The sequence below is a fragment of the Lissotriton helveticus genome, chromosome 5_1 (assembly GCF_964261635.1).
Source record: "Lissotriton helveticus chromosome 5_1, aLisHel1.1, whole genome shotgun sequence".
NCBI classification, from domain to species: domain Eukaryota; kingdom Metazoa; phylum Chordata; class Amphibia; order Caudata; family Salamandridae; genus Lissotriton; species Lissotriton helveticus.
The window spans coordinates 698,114,011-698,132,826 of record NC_136065.1 but is presented as its reverse complement, the minus strand read 5'-3'; positions in this window follow the sequence as shown (position 1 = coordinate 698,132,826).

Sequence of the window (18,816 nt, the reverse complement as noted above, 5' to 3'; positions counted from 1 at the left end):
CGGGCAGCCTGATTCTGGATAGCTTGTAGGCGGCGGGTTTCATAGGCAGGAATGCCAGCGAACAAGCTATTGCCATAATCGAGGCGGGAAGTGATGAGAGCAGAAATAATAATTTTAAGGGAGTCAAGAGAAAAGAAACTAGAGATTTTCCGGATCATCCGGAGGGAAAGAAAACAGGAGGATACCACGGCACTGACCTGTCCATGCATGGACAGGTCCTGTCTGACCTTGATGCCCAGAGTTTTAACGGAAGGAACGGGGGTGGGGGAAGGGCCAAGAATGGGAGGCCAGAAAGCAGAGGACCAGGGGCTGGATGAGCCGCCAATCAGGACCAGCTCAGTCTTATCTGGATTGAGCTTGAGGTGGTTGGCGCTCATCCACCCAGAGATAAAAACCATGGTGGAGTGAAAAAAGGATAAAGCGTGAGAAGAGGAGGAAAGGTCAAAGACGAGCTGGAGGTCATCGGCGTAGTTATACACAGAGACCCCCAGCTCAAGAAGGGAAGAGATAAGAGGGTGAATGTAGAGATTGAAAAGAAGGGGAGAAAGGGAGGAACCTTGGGGGACCCCACAGGGCACCGGGAGGGAGGAAGCAGAAAAGCCGGGAAGGTGAACAGCTTGAGAACGCCCTGTCAGAAAGGAGGTGATCCAGGAGAGGGCAGTGCCTCGTATGCCCGCTGCGCTGACACGGTCCAAAAGGATGTTATGGTCGACCGTGTCAAACGCAGCGGACAAGTCGAGGAGGATCAAGGCTTGGGGAGAGTTGACATCAGCCTTGGCTTTAAGCTCGTCAAGGACGGCTAACACCACGGTTTCGGTCGAGTGACCTGAGCGGAAACCAGCTTGGTGGGATGCCAGTAGCTGGTTCCGTTCAACATAAGCAGAAAAACAAGAAGTAACATAAGATTCAAGAATTTTAGCAAGATAGGGAAGAAGAGAGATAGGTCTGAAGTTAGAGGGAAGAGAAGAATCGAGGCCAGGTTTTTTAAGGATAGGAGAAACAATAGCTGATTTAAATGTAGAAGGGACCAATCCGGTGGAAAGAGAAGCATTAAGAAGAGAGAGAGGGGTGTCAGGGCAAGAGGAAAAAAGGGTTTTGAGAATGCGGGCAGGGGCACAGTCAGTGGGGGAGCCAGACTTGATTTTAGTGAGCAAAGCAAGAAAAACGTCCAAGGAGAGGGGAGGGAAAGAAGAAAAAGAAGATTTAGGCGCAGAGGGGGCAGAGTGAAGAGGAGTAAAAGGAGTGACCAGGATGTTAGATTTAATATTAACAATCTTCTCAATGAAGAAGTTGTTAAGGGAAGAGCAAAGGGCCTGGGAGGGAGTGAAGTGAGGGCAAGCACGATCAGAGGTGGCCAAGTTCTTAACAAAAGAGAAGATTTCTTTGGATTTGTTAGCCGAGAGCGCCACTTGTTCGGAAAAGTATTTGGTCTTAGTGGTCAGGATGGCCTTCTTATACTCCCTGAGAAGTAGTTTGTATTTGGCCTTGTGATCAGGGCAGTAGTCACGGCGCCAAAGGCGCTCTGAGCGTCTAAGCTCCAATTTGAGAGTCTTAAGCTCCGGGCTAAACCAACGGTGAGCCTCATGAGGGCGAATGGACTTGACTAACTTAAGGGGGGCTACTAGATCGCATGCGGAGGAGAGCCAATTACCAACTGCAACAGCCTGAGAGTCAAGGGAGATGTCAGTGAGGTCTGGGGAAGAAGAAGCAAGGGAGTGAGAGAGAGAGACCAGGTCAACATGATTCCAACTACGGGTGTAGACATTCTTGGGACGAAAGGGCTTGTGAGGGGGGCCAGTAGTAATAGAAAAGGAAATGAGAGAGTGATCAGACCATGTGCATGGGAGGATGCTGGGAGAGGAAACTATGTCCTGAGATGACCAAACTTGGTCCAAGATGTGTCCAAGATTGTGGGTAGGGACCAAGACATGGGACTTCAGGTTGAGGCAGAGGAGAGTGGCCGTGAAGTCCTTGGATGCTGGGTCCTCCCTGGGGTCGCCAGGCCAGTAGTTAAAATCCCCCATCAGGAGAACAGAGGAGTTATTCACCACCAGCGTGGCGAGGAGTTCCTGCAGGGAGGCCACAAATAGCGGCATGTTCAGGGGAGGACGATAGACAAGGACAACAGTGAGAGGTGCAGGCAGATTGGAGGAGCGGGCGACTAAGAAGTCCACTCCAGCGATGGGTGCTTGGGGGAGAAGCTGAAATTGAATAGTGGAGCGGACAATCATGGCAACACCCCCCCCAATCTTGTCTGCAGGGCGATCGGCCCGGAGGACATAATAAGAATGGGGAAGGATGGCAAGGATGTCGGGAAGGGAGGCCTCCGAAAACCATGTTTCCGTAAGGAACAGAAAATCTGGAGAGTCTGTAGTAAGAAGGTTGAACAGGTCAAGTTGGTGTTTGCCTGCCGAGCGAGTATTGAGGAGATAGGCAGAGGCAGTATGAGGGGGAGATGAGGGACCAATAGGGAGGGAGTCGATGTCCGACGTAGGCAAGGGAGTAATTGAATGTGGCAGCACAACACGGTCTGAGTAGGGGACATAAATATCTAATGCAACAAGATGCTGCATGAGAGTGTGAGGAAGAGGCACCTCAGTGAAACAGGCAAGGAGTTGTGCAGGCGTATATGACAACAGAGGGGCAAGGGGTGTGGCCCCTGGTCCCGGCCCGTCGCGGACGGGCGCAGACGGGCTTAACTTAGGCGCAACTTCGGCGCGCCTTCGTCGCGCCCGCTGCGCTCGTCCGCTGCGCGGCCGGGATATTAGTGCCATAAGTAGGGGAACAATAGGGCGTGGCAGGGGGTGGAGGGACAGAGGAGCTGCCCCGCCAACCAGAGAGCAGCCCAAGATGTGAGACACGCCCGTCCCCGCCCTCGTGACCTGCCCGTCAGAGGGGGAGGGAACGCTGAGCGTGGGGCGCTCTGGTGGCGGCAAACAAGGAAGTCCCAGGAGGACAAGGGGTGCGCGATGTCCTCAGCGCAACCCCTGAGCGAGGAGCAGGTAAGTAAAAAGTGTCCAATGCACAGATAAAATGAACGTTGCGCCGCACCTCGGCAGCGTTGTTGCTCCCGGCGAAGCCTCGGGAGGTCTGACGATTCAAGAGAGCTGGGGCGGGACTCGCCCGGCAGATAGAAATTGCCAGGGGGGGAGGGACAGAGGAGCTGCCCCGCCAACCAGAGAGCAGCCCAAGATGTGAGACACGCCCGTCCCCGCCCTCGTGACCTGCCCGTCAGAGGGGGAGGGAACGCTGAGCGTGGGGCGCTCTGGTGGCGGCAAACAAGGAAGTCCCAGGAGGACAAGGGGTGCGCGATGTCCTCAGCGCAACCCCTGAGCGAGGAGCAGGTAAGTAAAAAGTGTCCAATGCACAGATAAAATGAACGTTGCGCCGCACCTCGGCAGCGTTGTTGCTCCCGGCGAAGCCTCGGGAGGTCTGACGATTCAAGAGAGCTGGGGCGGGACTCGCCCGGCAGATAGAAATTGCCAGGGGGGGAGGGACAGAGGAGCTGCCCCGCCAACCAGAGAGCAGCCCAAGATGTGAGACACGCCCGTCCCCGCCCTCGTGACCTGCCCGTCAGAGGGGGAGGGAACGCTGAGCGCGCGGCGCTCTGGTGGCGGCAAACAAGGAAGTCCCAGGAGGACAAGGGGTGCGCGATGTCCTCAGCGCAACCCCTGAGCGAGGAGCAGGTAAGTAAAAAGTGTCCAATGCACAGATAAAATGAACGTTGCGCCGCACCTCGGCAGCGTTGTTGCTCCCGGCGAAGCCTCGGGAGGTCTGACGATTCAAGAGAGCTGGGGCGGGACTCGCCCGGCAGATAGAAATTGCCAGGGGGGGAGGGACAGAGGAGCTGCCCCGCCAACCAGAGAGCAGCCCAAGATGTGAGACACGCCCGTCCCCGCCCTCGTGACCTGCCCGTCAGAGGGGGAGGGAACGCTGAGCGTGGGGCGCTCTGGTGGCGGCAAACAAGGAAGTCCCAGGAGGACAAGGGGTGCGCGATGTCCTCAGCGCAACCCCTGAGCGAGGAGCAGGTAAGTAAAAAGTGTCCAATGCACAGATAAAATGAACGTTGCGCCGCACCTCGGCAGCGTTGTTGCTCCCGGCGAAGCCTCGGGAGGTCTGACGATTCAAGAAAGGACAGAGTAGATCCGTGCCAGTCCATTCACAAGTGAGGAGCTGGAGGTCCTTGTGGACGAGGTGCTGGCACAGTACCCAAGGCTGTTTATGGTCCCAATGTAGTGGTAAGTCTCCTTGAAGGCAGCTGTAGGGCAGTGGTGTGTCAGACGTGTAGTTGTGCAGCTGCAGTATATGCCTGAGGGTGTGGGGCTGTGTCAGACACTGACAGACAAGCTGTCTCCAGGGCGAGGGAGTGTGTGTGTCCCAATGTCAGTCTTTTCCATGCTTGTAATTTTATGTGTGAGTGGGGTGTGTTACATTGTCAGCCATACAGAGCCAACAGATATTAGCCATGTAGGTGCCAGGACAGTAATTGCATGTGTGAATATTTCAGTGTGCCCCTGTAGTCTGAGTCAGTGTGACCCAGAGAGTAGGTTCAGTGCCTAACGCTGTGTGTGTGGAGTGCCATTGCAGCAAAGGTGCGAGACCTGGGGGTATCCAACAGACGATGCACCCACTGTCACAAGAGGTGGGACGACATCAGCCGGCTGGCAAAGCAAGTGGCAGAGATGACCTTGGGGATGCTACCACACACAGGGCTTTTGGCACGGCGCAGCATGACTCCACTAATGGTCCGCATCTTGGCAGTGACTCATCCAGACCTGGATGCACGTCTGAAGGAGCATCAGCAGCAAGGCAGGGTTGGTGAGTATCTGGGGAGGATGACTTTTGCTGGGAGTGGATGCATGTGTACAGGGCCTGTGGCACCGGTGACCCATGTGATGTGGGTGTGTTGCTGTGATGTGCTGTGTAATGTGAGCGGCTGCTGTGATGTGTGGTTGTATCAGGCATTGACCCACCCTGGCCTTACTAAGCATTGACAGATGGGTTAGGCTCCACATGGTCATTCATCATTGGGATAGTGTGGAGAATGTATTATGGGGTGAACTGCAGTGTCAACTTCCTGAGTGTGACTTCATGTATGCCTACTTTGCATGCACCATGATCGTTGAGGCCCACACATCTGACAACAGTGTGCCCCAGATTACCACATGGTGCTTGCTATGGCCTACTAGGCATTGTGGCATGTCATGTCATAATAGGTGTGTGTTTTGTCCCCTCCTGTTCCCTGAAGGTCTGTCAGTGGTAATAAGTGTTGTGCCCACATCATGTCCCTAGGGCAGGGCAAGTTGGGGGGGGCACTCTATCTATGGGCAGGGTGTAGTGCCGTGTGGCATCAACATGTCTCATTTATGGCAGTTATTCTGCGTTACAGGCACTGTTGTGGTCTATGAAGTGTGTTGCTGCAAAGTGATTGCAGGGTGTGGTGGTTACCATGTTGGTTTGGGGATCCCATGTACTGCATTGATTTGAAATCGTGGGACCAGATGATGACACTTACACAACCCTGTATCTCTCTCTCATGCAGATTCACACGAGACCACGGAGGAACATGAGCCAGAAACCAGTGGTGGTGAGAGTACCACTACATCTGCAGCGGAGGCCAGTGATACAGAGCCCACCAGCGCATCTGAGGGGGACAGAAGTATGCAGGAGGAATCCGTGGCTGAGACACAGAGTACCATATCATCTGATGCCAGCGGGGATGCATCCATGTTGGCAGGCACAGGGGATGGGGAGTCTGCATCATCATCTACCACCCAGCGGCCAGTGCCCAGCCTCCCATCCACTTCCTCTGGGGCTGCCCGTATCCGTGTCACTAAGAGGGGACGAGTCACATTCACACCTGGCACCGCTGCCCCTGCACCTGTCCCCACTGCTGCCCTCAGTGAAGAGTGTGTAGAGCTCCTGCGCCAGCTTTGTGTGGGCCAGACTGCCCTGCTCAATGCCTTGAGTGACCATGACAAGAAATTAGACGAGGTGGTTGCATACATGGAGGGCATACACTCTGACCTGGGTGGGCTACACCGTACAGTCCAGGCGCTGTCATCCACAGTCACGTCAGCCCTTCAACAGGCACATGCTCCCATTGCAGCTCAGGTGCCTTTGTCCACCCCCCAGTCAGTGGCCACATCAGATGATAGTGTGCATGGTTCGCCTGCGTCAACGAAAAGGTACAGCAAAAGGAGCACACAACTGACACAAGCCAAACACTCCCGCCCACAGACACCATCCCCACTGAAGAGCATGGCCACCCCAGAATGCACAGACAAGAGCCAGTCAGGGAAGAGCAAGGCAAGAAGTGCAATCAGGCAGACATCAGGCACACATGCCGCAGAGGCGTCACCAGCAAAAGACTCTCCTCTCACTAAAACATCACACAAGCCTACCCATGCAGTGTCTGTGCACACTGAGGAGGTGTTGCATATCAGGGGTACACTTAGGAAGAGCACAGGGACACATTCACCCACCACATCGACCCCAATTTCATGACCATTGATGCAGGTGGAGGAGGGCACTTTAGAGACCACCCCTAGCAAGAAGGCAAAGGAGGGCACTGTAGGGGGGCCACCAGGCAAGAAGGCAAAGGAGGGCACTGTAGAGACCACCCCTGGCAAGAAGGAAAAGGAGGGCACTGTAGGGGGTACACCTGGCAAGAAGGCAAAGGAGGGTACTGTAGAGACCACCTCTGGCAAGAAGGCAAAGGAGGGCACTGTAGTTACCAGCCCTGGCAAGAAGGCAAAGGACGGCACTGTAGTGACCAGCCCTGGCAAGAAGTCGAAGGAGGGCACTGTAGGGGGTACACCTGGCAAGAAGGCAAAGGAGGGCACTGTAGAGACCACCGTTGGCAAGAAGGAAAAGGAGGGCACTGTAGGGGGTAAACCTGGCAAGAAGGCAAAGGAGGGTACTGTAGAGACCACCTCTGGCAAGAAGGCAAAGGACGGCACTGTAGTGACCAGCCCTGGCAAGAAGTCGAAGGAGGGCACTGTAGGGGGTACACCTGGCAAGAAGGCAAAGGAGGGCACTGTACGGGGTACACCTGGCAAAGAGGGGAAGGTGGTCCAGAGACGTAGCCAGACCAAGCGTTCCGCGTGATCCAGCACATCTCCAGAGGTAGTGCCAGTGTCTGCACCTGATGTGGGACAGTTGGGGTGTGTGCCTGTTGTGTCATCACCAGTTCCCATCAACCCCAAGACAGGGAAGCCATTTCATATTCCCAAAAAGTGGAAGGGCACCCCTCCAACCTCTCCCTCCAACACTGTGTCAGAGGTCTATATGACTCCACCTCCACGTGCCACTATGCCACCTGGTCCACACAGCCCTCCAGCTTGCCAAGACACTGTTAGCCCCACATCACCTGGGGCTCTGTCACCACAGTCAAGTGGGCCTGCTGTCCCCGACACACAGCCAGGTACAAGTCCGCATGACAGCCAGGAGTGAGTTGACATCACCCTCATACGCCTGTGCCTCATACAGGTGTGCTAGTCCTGAACATTGTTCAGTACATGGGTGTGTTGCTGGCCCTGTTGGTCTGCTGTGTTGGCCTCTCACCTGCCATGGACACTGGCCCTGTTGCTCTGCTGTGCTGTACTCTCCCCTGTGCAGCCTCTTATGTACTTGCTGCCTCACCTGCCATGGACACTGGCCCTGTTGCTCTGCTGTGCTGTACTCTCCCCTGTGCAGCCTCGCATGTACTTGCTGTCTCACCTGCCATGGACACTGGCCCGGTTGCTCTGCTGTGGTGGCCTCTCACCTGCCATGGACACTGGCCCTGTTGCTCTGCTGTGCTGTACTCTCCCCTGTGCAGCCTCTCATGAACTTGCTGTCTCACCTGCCATGGACACTGGCCCTGTTGCTCTGCTGTGTTGGCCTCTCACCTGCCACGGACACTGGCCCTGTTCCTCTGCTGTGCTGTACTCTCCCCTGTGCAGCCTCTCATGTACTTGCTGTCTCACCTGCCATGGACACTGGCCCTGTTGCTCTGCTGTGCTGGACTCTCCCCTGTGCAGCCTCTCATGTACTTGCTGTCTCACCTGCCATGGACACTGGCCCTGTTGCTCTGCTGTGTTGGGCTCTCACCTGTGCTATGGACACTGGCCTTCCTGTTTGTGTTTCATCTGTGCATATTATCTTGCATTTGTACATCGGTTTGTGCCTTGCTGTTGTCTACTATTGTTCTACTGCTACATCTGTGCAATATGTGAATAAATACAGTTACTTCTGTTGTTTGTTTTGTCAGTTTCCTTGCTGATTAAAGTTCTTTTTCTGTTTGCATTTGATTGCCTTTGCCCCATTCTCTATGTATCACTTCAACATTGCAAGGCTCTTTGCATGCATCAGATAGTTAGACTGGGGTGACAGGGTCTTCAGTCCATTCTGACCCTGATAATAGTGTAATCTGTGATGGCTATTTTACCTGCCATGCAGTTATCTTCTTAGGGATTTGCTATTGTTGGCTACACTGTTCACATGTCAGGTTTGGGGACACTGCCAGCACAGGGTGTGATGCTGTGCAAAGGTTTTGAAGCAGGCTGGGATATGTCATGATGCATGTGTGTGGATTCCTTTATGTGTGCCCAGCCGTGTATGTGTATGGTCATCTTGTGGTAGCCCTTAGTCCTGGTACCATGGCCTACATGAGATGCGTTGTGTTGGGTGTAGCAGAGGTGTGCAGTGTGAAGGGTGTAAGTTTGTAGTGGATGTATGTGTGCCCCTGTATTGTGAGACACACACATGTGTCACCCAGGAGCTGTATGCCTGTTGTTTGTTTTGTCTTGCCATGTGTAGTAGATTGTATGCACTTGTGTGAGCTGTTTGTAGTGCACTGTGCTGTGTCTTGGTGTGTCCATGCTGTTGTGTGTGACTCCTCCTTGTTGTATTGGTAAGTTTGAAGTGTGCAAAGTGTGTGAGTTGCACATCAGTGTTGTGTTTGATTGATCATCAATGTGTCTTGGGTGTGTTTGGGTAGACTGTATGGCCCTGCTGCTATACACTGGCATTGTGTTTGTCATGCATTGCAGGCACATGGTGGTTTATCTCCTCCTGTATGGCATGGTGTGTGTGGTGTTATGCCATCCTCTATGTGTGCCACTTGTGCCTTGCCATTGTGGGTCTTCCCCCCCTCTATTTGTGTGTGGTACACCCCTTACATGTCTGCTACTGACATGCAGACTATTTCACTTTGATGTCAGCTGTCCCCTTGGTTTCCATGTGTGTGTCCTTCCCCGTCACTTCATTTGTGAGCTTGTGCTTTGTGGTGCAGTTCTTGGGCCTTAAGTGTTGTTCTACTCTGGACATTGCCACAATGGTTGATGTGTGCTGTCCTTGTGCTATTAGTGATTCTGTAGTGGTCATGTGCACTTCAGCTGTGTGTGTGGTTGTTGTGTTGGATGTGTGTGTGTTGGCTGTGGTATTGCTTCAGTTCCTGGGTGTGCTGTTGTATTTGTGCAGTGCTGATTTGTGGTGTGTGTGATGAGGTTGTGTCAATCATGTTTGTGTGTGGCTGTTGTGCTTGTTATGCACACACTGCTTGTTGAGCATGCAGTGCTGTGTGTATGTGGCCTTGGCATTGGCTGATGTGCATCCCCTGATGCCTTGTGGTTTTTGCTGATTAGGCTTTCATGTGCATCTGTGGTCGGTTTGATGTGGCAGTGTGTGTTTGTCCAGATGCACTTCTTGTGTGATTTGTGTTATGGTGTGTGTGTTTTGTTCCTGAGTGATGATGTTGTGTACTCCTGTTGTGCCTGTGCTCCCATTGCTTTTCCCCGTTTTGGCTGACAGGATGTGTCTGTTTGTTTTGGAGTTAAGTATGTGTTCCTGTAGTGTGTGTGTGTTGTTATTGTGCAGGCATTTGTTGAGACAGCCCTGTGTGTGTGTTGTGTTTGTGGCTATACCCAGGGTGTGTGTTTGTTTGTGTGTGTATGTGCTGGCAAGGATTGTGGGCCTTCAGTGTGTGTGGCAGTGTGTGGCAGTGGTGTTGTGTGTTCCTTGTCAGCCACTCCTGCAGTGGCTGTCTCCCTGGTTGTGTGTTGTGTGGTGCATAGTGTGTGTATTGTGCTTGTTGTTGCAGTGCTTGTTGGTGTGCGTGGGGTGCACGGGATGTGCAGCTGGCCTGTGACTTGTTGGAGTGTCTTGATGTGTGGTTTGGGGTGGTGTGTCCCTATGGTGTTGATGCCCTGCCCATGCCTTGGAGTGGCCCTGCCTTCTGCATTGTGCGCATGTGTTGACCGCGGCGGTGACGTGACCGGGACCGGGACGTTGGTGCTGGTTGGCGGACGATGTGTGTTCCGGATGCAGAGGGGTGCCTTGTTGTCAGGTGGGTGATGTGTGGGTGCCTGTGTGGATGTGTTGGATCTCCAGCAGGGTGTCAGTGTGGTGCTTGGGCCCTGTGTCGGCATATGTGTTGTGTGTTGCATATGTGTAGTTGTGTACCTGTGTCATCGTCCACGGCGGGCCATCTGGCGGTAGTGTTAGTAGGTACATCACCGGATGCATATGGAGGGCTGGGTCCATGGCGTTCATGACCGGGTCTCGGCTCCGCTGTCGACTTTCCGACTGCTCAGACTGGGTGGTGTCTCCGCTGCTGTGCGTCAGCTTGTTTGGGCCATCCTAATTTGTCGAGCGGGGCGGACGTCATTCGGCACGGTTGGATAGTCTTGATTGGCTCCCGCCACCGCGGTGGTGGGCGCACTTTGATGGCGGTGCGCGTCGCTCCGCGGCGGAACGGAATTGACCTATGTTTTGTTATCTTAATGTGGCAGACGTGAGTACCGCTGCTCGCGGGCAGAAAAAGCTGTTTTTCCGACCGCCACCACCGTGGTGACATCCTAATGGACCCCTTTATAATTTAAGTTTCGATATTTTTTACTAACAAAAAAACTATATTTTAAACAATCGATATTAACTACTCGATATTTCTAACTTCGATATATATATATATTTTTTAATTGATAAAACATACCTCAATATTACTTACCTCGATATTACTGCCATCTCGATATTACTCATTCGATATTCTGTCCAGTCAATAAAAATGACTCGATATTTAGACTGCACACCATATATTGACCCATTTATTCGCAGATTAGAGAGCATTGCTATAATTCCACAAGTTTGGGTAAGAGACCTGGCTACAAAAACTCTAGCATACGTGGATGATATTGCGTTAGTTACCAGTGACCCAGTGAATTCAATCAGGGTGATTGAAGAAGAAGCTAAGATCTTTGGTGAGTTATCTGGCTATAAACTAAATCCGGCCAAAACTCAGATCATCCCCAATAGTAAAATAGAGAGGACGGATACACGGGTGACAGAGAAAGCTATATATCTCGGTTTGAGTATAATCGCCAAAATAGAGAACATAGTTGATGATAAGAGTGCTCCACTAATGCAACATACAAGAAAGGATATGACCCGCTGCAACAATCTACATTTATCCATCGTGGGCCGTTGTAACCTGATAAAAATGCTTTTTTCTAGATTTTTATATTTTTTTAGGTCAATCTGTTTGGATTTCCCACCGCAATTATTTAAGAATATGGATAGCATGTTTAGTAGGTTTCTATGGGCTATAGGAAACCACGAAGGACTCTACGAACTATTACCTTGCCTAAAGATAGAGGGGGATTGGCATTGCCTAATTTTAAATTATATTATTGGGCTACTACCCTAAAATATTGTATTAGCTTTTTACTTTTTATCGCCACCAACAGTGAAGGGGATATCCCTACTCCACAAGAGTTCTTATTAGGAAATGAGTGTAGAGACTGCTTGTTGCGCCATGTGAACGATATTTACATCAAAAAGTAAGATTTAAGTCTATATTTGGTATTTATAAGACCTGGAATTTTGTGCGGAAATTGGTTGGTATTGGACGATTATCCTATTACACCCCAATTCATAAAAATAATAGTCTTCCTGGGATTTTTAATGACACGTGTATGGAAAGGTGGGCAATGAAAGGGATCACACAACTTGGGTGTTTTTATACGATATTAGGAACTAAATCTTTTGGGGAACTAGAGATCGAATTTAATCTAGATCATCGGGACTTTTTCAAATACTTGCAAATTTGAGATTTCCTCTCAAAGAGAGGGGGGGTGGTTCAAAATTCCAAACGGTTCCGTTGATGGAGAACTTATGTAACAAGTCCAATTTTAAAATTGGAGAAATGTATGCACTATTGAATTCTTGCTACTCCGATGATATGGACGTATATATTACCAAATGGCAGGACAAACTCGGGGTTTCGGCTGACACTGTCCATCAATCCTATACGTTATATCAGTCTAGTTTTAAGTCTACTAAGTTGCAGGCTCAATTTTATAAAAACCTTTTTTTTTATACTATACTCTCTATAAAATTGCTAAATGGGGGTCAGGGAAAGGAACTACATGCCCCAGGTGTGCTTTAGCTGAAGCTGACAGCATACATATGTTTGCTTCTTGCATGGTTTTAAGGAAGGTAGTGAACGATATTTCAGCCTTTCTTTCAGAAGTGTTTAATACAAGAATAGAAATCTCTATTAGGGGGTGAAGTTAGGTATAGCTAATATTGATCGACCTAAATATATGCAAGGGTTGATATTTGTTGCAAAGCCTGTCTTTAGAATATGTATTGGGTCAGCATGACTAGACATCAATGCACCGGTGTTTCAACAATGGAGATCTCGATTTCTAGCTACCTGTAGCTTAGAAGTAGCCATATACAAAAGAAAGGGCCATGGCAAACGCTAAAAAGGGCTGGCAATTTGGGATCCTCTTTTGCAATGGCTACAAAGGTAGCTCGGATATATCTAAGCTATACAGGCCTAAATCTTTTTTTTCCTACAGTTTTGTAATATGATATGTTGTGTGTCAACTGAAATTTCCTCTATGTTCCATCCTCTTTCTATTATGATATCTATTTTTTGTGTGTACAGGGTTGGTCTGAGCTGGGGGGTGTAAATATTTAAAAAAAAAAGTTTTGCTTTGTTTTTTTCTTTACCAGCATTATTTGCAATATACTTTGGCCGTTCTTAAAAGCAGAATAAAAAAAATATTTTTTTTTAAAAAAGGAAGAACATTTTTACATTTCATAGAGACAAAACTGACTATGAATTAGGGCAAATATTTACATTTGCAAAAAAGTATGACGCATTACAAGTATCGAAATTCAAAACAGCAGAGTGCCCCAAAGTAGATGCAGCAAGAGGTGGGGAACAACCATCTGACACGTCCAATTCAGATCTGAGTTCGGCGGGGGGCAGCGAGTCAGAATCAGACTGTAAAAATCCTCGGGGGGGGACGGCAACTACAGAAACCCCTGCTAGCTGAAGAGATCAATTTTTTATGTTACGACCGGAGGCAAACCCTCTGGCCAAGAATATAAAGAGCAAATACAGAACAAGCAGGAATTTCAGGCGCAGGCAGAGGTGGAAGGCCAATAGGAAAAAACGAGGAAGGGGACACTGGCAGGAAAAATTAACAATACTACCAGTACTAATAATACCATCATGAATCTAGCTGACATAGAGTTATCTAAAGCGGAAGTACATCTACTCTGTCTAGGTTTGTCCTACTGACCAGGAATTAATTTTAACTACGCAACCACCAGAATGAACATATATAAATGTGTCAGAAAACTCAAATTGAAAAAGTACCATGTCTTAGCAAATAAAGAACAGTGGCAACAGAGACAGAATGAATTAACAGACCCAATGATGTCATCTAATTTATCACAATCTGACTTACCTCTTTTGAAAGATCTGGAAGAGCTGTGGGGGTGTGGTGACACATCATATCTACGGGAAGAAGAGAAAATTGAGAACGTGGACAACCCGAACACTATCTCAAAGGAGGAAGCTATAAATACAACAATGAGATTAACACCCTTCAGACCCAAGTAAACATTCAACCCTATCACCCCCAGAGACTCTATCAATATATTTCATGAAGCAGTAACATCCCAAATTAAAAAAACTAAACAAGACAGTACAAAACACGAAATTGAAATATAACAGGCACTATCAACAATATAATGAACTAATCAAAAGATTGCAGGATGATAACCGTATAGTGATCCGCAACTCCGATAAAGGAGGGAACATCGTTATATGGTCAAAAGAGGAGTATTGAGGAAAGCATTTACCCAACTTAACGACAGGACTTGTTACAACAGAAGCAGCATCTCCAGTTTGAAAATCATGTACAACAAATTTTATTCAAAATTATCAACATGGAGAACAAAGAACCATGCAAGAATACGAATTCTTAAAGAAGGAAGGCCCAACAATACCAACTATTTATTTTATTCCAAAGAAGCATAAGGACCCCCCCCAAAAAAACAGGGTGACCTATAATCTCGGCAAGGGACGGTCTCCTAGAACATACCTCCCAGTATGTAGACTTTTTTTTACAGGACTATGTGAAAGCTTTGCCCTTTTATGTACGTGACACATGTGACTTTCTAAGAAAGATAAGCAATTTTCATTGGCAGAACAAATATCTCCTCATGGCACTCAATGTGACTTCTCTATATACCAGCATTAGGCATGCTGATGGAATCAAGGCCATGGAATATTATCTTGCGAAAAGGCCAATACAATTTATGAAGCACAACAAAATGCTGGTAGAAATGGTCACATTTTGCTTGCACACAAATATATTCATGTTTAACAATATATTGTACCAAAAGACAAGAGGAGTGGCAATAGGGGCAAGCTTCTCTCCCAGTTATGAATGTCTACACAGGGGCTGGTGAGAGGAGGTGGTCCTTGAAACTGAACACAGTCAGTATGCACACAACAACATCAGGATGTGGCTACAATGTATCAATGATTTGTTTGTGGTATGGGAGGGCACACATGATCAAGCAGCAGAATTTGTAAATGCCATTAATGCAAATAATGTTAATTTACACTTTACTGACACCATCAGTGAAATTACAGTGAACTTCCTAGACACACAAGTCTACATCAGGAACAATGAGATTGAGACTAAGCTTAACAGAAAGGAAACAGTGGGCAATTCAACATTGCACGCCTGTAGCTCTCACCCAAGGCATCTTATCAATAGCATTCCTTATGGTGAGATGCTCTATCTCAGACGAATCAGCAGCAACAATGCAGACTTAGGAATAGCACAGGAAGTCTGCAAAGCTAGATTCCTGGAGAGAGGGTACTCCAATGGAGCTATCAACAAGGCAATTTCCAAATCAATGATGCAGACAAGGGAAGAGTTGCTTAAGGATAAACAGTTGAATCCCTCAGGTCACTTTGAAACATCATCAGTAGGGAATAACCAAAACACCAATGAATTCAGGATAATTATGGGGTACAGCAGACAACAAAAAATGCTGCAGGGCATCATTAAACTAAATTGGCCCCTAGTTTTGAATGATCCAGTAATACGACCCCTGCTACCGCACAGGGTATCTATTACCCACAGCAGGGCATCTTCCATGAGAGACAGTCTGGTGAAAAACAAGTTCAGAAACTACAGAAGGTACCAGTTGGTTGCAGACGTACAAAGGCTTTTTCAAGTGCAAAGCTGCAAAGCATGCCAACTAGGTATCAACAAAACTACTTACCGTACCCTGTTTAATGAGAAGGAACATAAAATCACTAAACTATTGACATAAAAAACAGACCATGCTATTTACGTGTTACTCTGCCCTTGTGCTTTGCAGTATATGGGGAGCACCAAGCTCCAAGGACATAAAAGAGTGCTCCAACACATGAGAGTAATAACCAGTCAAGATAACATGTATCCTGTAGCATGTCACTTTAGGAATCACCACACTTCCAACAGCCAGGAACTTAACTACTATGTCATTGATGCGGTTCCCCCAGTAGACGAGGGGGTGATAGAGAAAGTAAACTTAGAAAATTGGAGACCCGCTATATATTCGAAATGGATTCAATGCAACCTGGGGGATTAAACATAACAGAGGACCTACACATCTGTTTATGAAAGTATTTTACAAGAATTTTATGACATTTATGATTTTATCCAATGTTTAACATTTTAAATTGTTGCTGTATTTAAAATGTAATGTGATGTGTACATATTGGAGAGTGTTGTATTTATCAGCACAAGTTTGCACATAAAATCAGAAAATCAATAACAACTAGAAGTGAAATCAGATAAAGTGTCATTAGAGAATCCAAATCAGTATTCATACCTTTATTTGTACAATAGGGAGACTTTTCCTTTACATCTCCCCCGCTTGTTCTCTGACAACCTGAATGGAACGAAAACTAAAAGAATCACCCCATTAATAGGGTGTGAGTTAGATTGGAATAAAGGAGATTAGATATTATGAAAAATTCAAAACTTGCACTTTGCAGATAAACACTTTAAGCACTTTAATCACCGCAACAGAGCACTTTTTACACACGGGTAACCAATATAAGACATAAACGTAAAAACTCAGTGAACATAGGGGGTCATTAGGATGGCGGGCGGAAAAGCACCCCGACCGCCATGGAGGCGGAAACCAACCGCCTGCCTGCACCGCGGATACACCGGCGGCCACATTAGGATCAACCGCCACTAAAGACCGACCGCGGCGGTATCGGGCCAAGCAAAGCCATCCTACGCGGGCGGTGATGTCCAAAAAACAACCGCGGCGGTCGGAAAAGCTGCGGAAAAGCAACAACCCGCCGCAAGGACAGGGGACACACCGCATGGGAAATTAAGATAACCCCGAGGGTGTCGCGGTCGGAACCGCTGTTACGGACCGCCGCGGTTGCACACAGGAGTGAATGAGAAAAATAGCGGAAGAGCTGCAGCATAGACACCGCAGCAGACGGGACATGAAAAACATGGCGGGCGATGCCAAAACACCGCAGTGATGCCAAACAGTGCACAAATAAAATCAGCCATGCCCCCTAAATACATAACACACATACAAATAAAACAAATAAAGCAAACATTTTTAAAAAAAACAGGACAACTCCCACAACACACCTGACACCCAAAATCCACTTGGACACACCCACACAGCTGAGTATAAAGCCAACCCTTCACTAACCACAATCCTTTGCAACACTCCAGAATAGAAGGCCATACCCCACATCTAACAGGAGAGGCAAAAGAGCACAGCACACAAACACATCCACCACCACCATCACCACCACCTTTACACCAGCACAAATAATCCCCCAGCACACAACACATCTCATATTTCAATACCATACCCCTGCACCCACACCCCTGCACCCACAAACACCTCAACCACCACACACCATGAAAACACAAAAAATGCCCCAATTCACCTAGAGTGAGTTGACAGTCATGGTCAATGAGATTGTGAGAGTAGAGCCACAACTGTTTAGTAGCCTGGTCCAACAGACACCATTAGCCACGAGGACACAAATGTGGGAAAGGATAGTCCAAAGGGTGAATGCAGTAGGGACCACCCCAAGATCCAAGAACGAGAACATGAAGCGGTGGCATGATCTCAAGAGAGTTGTCAAGGAGAGGAGGAGTAAGAACTGGACGCTGGCGAACGTGACTGGCAGCGGCCCTCCCGTCCCACAGAAAACATTCACACCATGGGAGGAGAAGGTGCTTGCCATACTGCTTCCTGAGAGTCTCACAGGAGTAGCCGGGGGAGCGGAGGCTGGTAAGTACAAACAAATGCCAACACTGAGAAGTACTTCCTTGCAATACCAAAACACCATTACACTGTCCACCCTCACACAACAGGTAGCTAGCCATCTTGCTTAGGAGGCCTGTATGGGGGAGGGAGGCCTGCACTACCACTCCCTACATGCCCCCTGTCCCACAGCTGAGCAGGATACAGGCCACCCCCACCCAGGAGCATGTGTCAGCCATTGTACTGTTCCACAACCAGACTTACAGGTCGGTATCCATCTTGTATTGGAGCACTGTTTGGGGGTGGGAGGCCCTGTATCACTACTCCCAGCATGCCCCCTGGCCCACTCCCCAGCAGCATGGAGGCCTCCCCCACCCAGGAGCAAGTGTCAGCCATTGCACTGTCACCAAACAGCCTTACAGGTCGGTATCCATCTTGTATTGGAGCACTGTTTGGGGGTGGGAGACCCTGCATCACTACTCCCATCATGCCCCCTGGCCCAAACTCCAGCAGCATGGAGGCCTCCCCCACCAAGGAGCAAGTGTCAGCCATTGCACTGTTCACCAAATAGCCTTACAGGTCGGTGTCCATCTTGTATTGGAGCACTGTTTGGGGGTGGGAGACCCTGCATCACTACTCCCATCATGCCCCCTGGCCCAAACTCCAGCAGCATGGAGGCCTCCCTCACCAAGGAGCAAGTGTCAGCCATTGCACTGTTCACCAAACAGCCTTACAGGTTGGTATCCATCTTGTATTGGAGCACTGTTTGGGGGTGGGAGACCCTGCATCACTACTCCCATCATGCCCCCTGGCCCAAACTCCAGCAGCATGGAGGCCTCCCCCACCAAGGAGCAAGTGTCAGCCATTGCACTGTTCACCAAATAGCCTTACAGGTCGGTGTCCATCTTGTATTGGAGCACTGTTTGGGGGTGGGAGACCCTGCATCACTACTCCCAGCAGGCCCCCTGGCCCACACTCCAGCAGCATGGAGGCCCCCCCCACCCAGGAGCAAGTGTCAGCCATTGCACTGTTCACCAAACAGCCTTTCAGGTCGGTATTCATTTTGTATTGGAGCACTCTTTGGGGGTGGGAGGCCCTGTATCACTACTCCCAGCATGCCTCCTGGCCCACACTCCGGCAGCATGGAGGCCTCCACTACCCAGGAGCAAGTGTCAGCCATTGCACTGTTCACCAAACAGCCTTACAGGTTGGTATCCATCT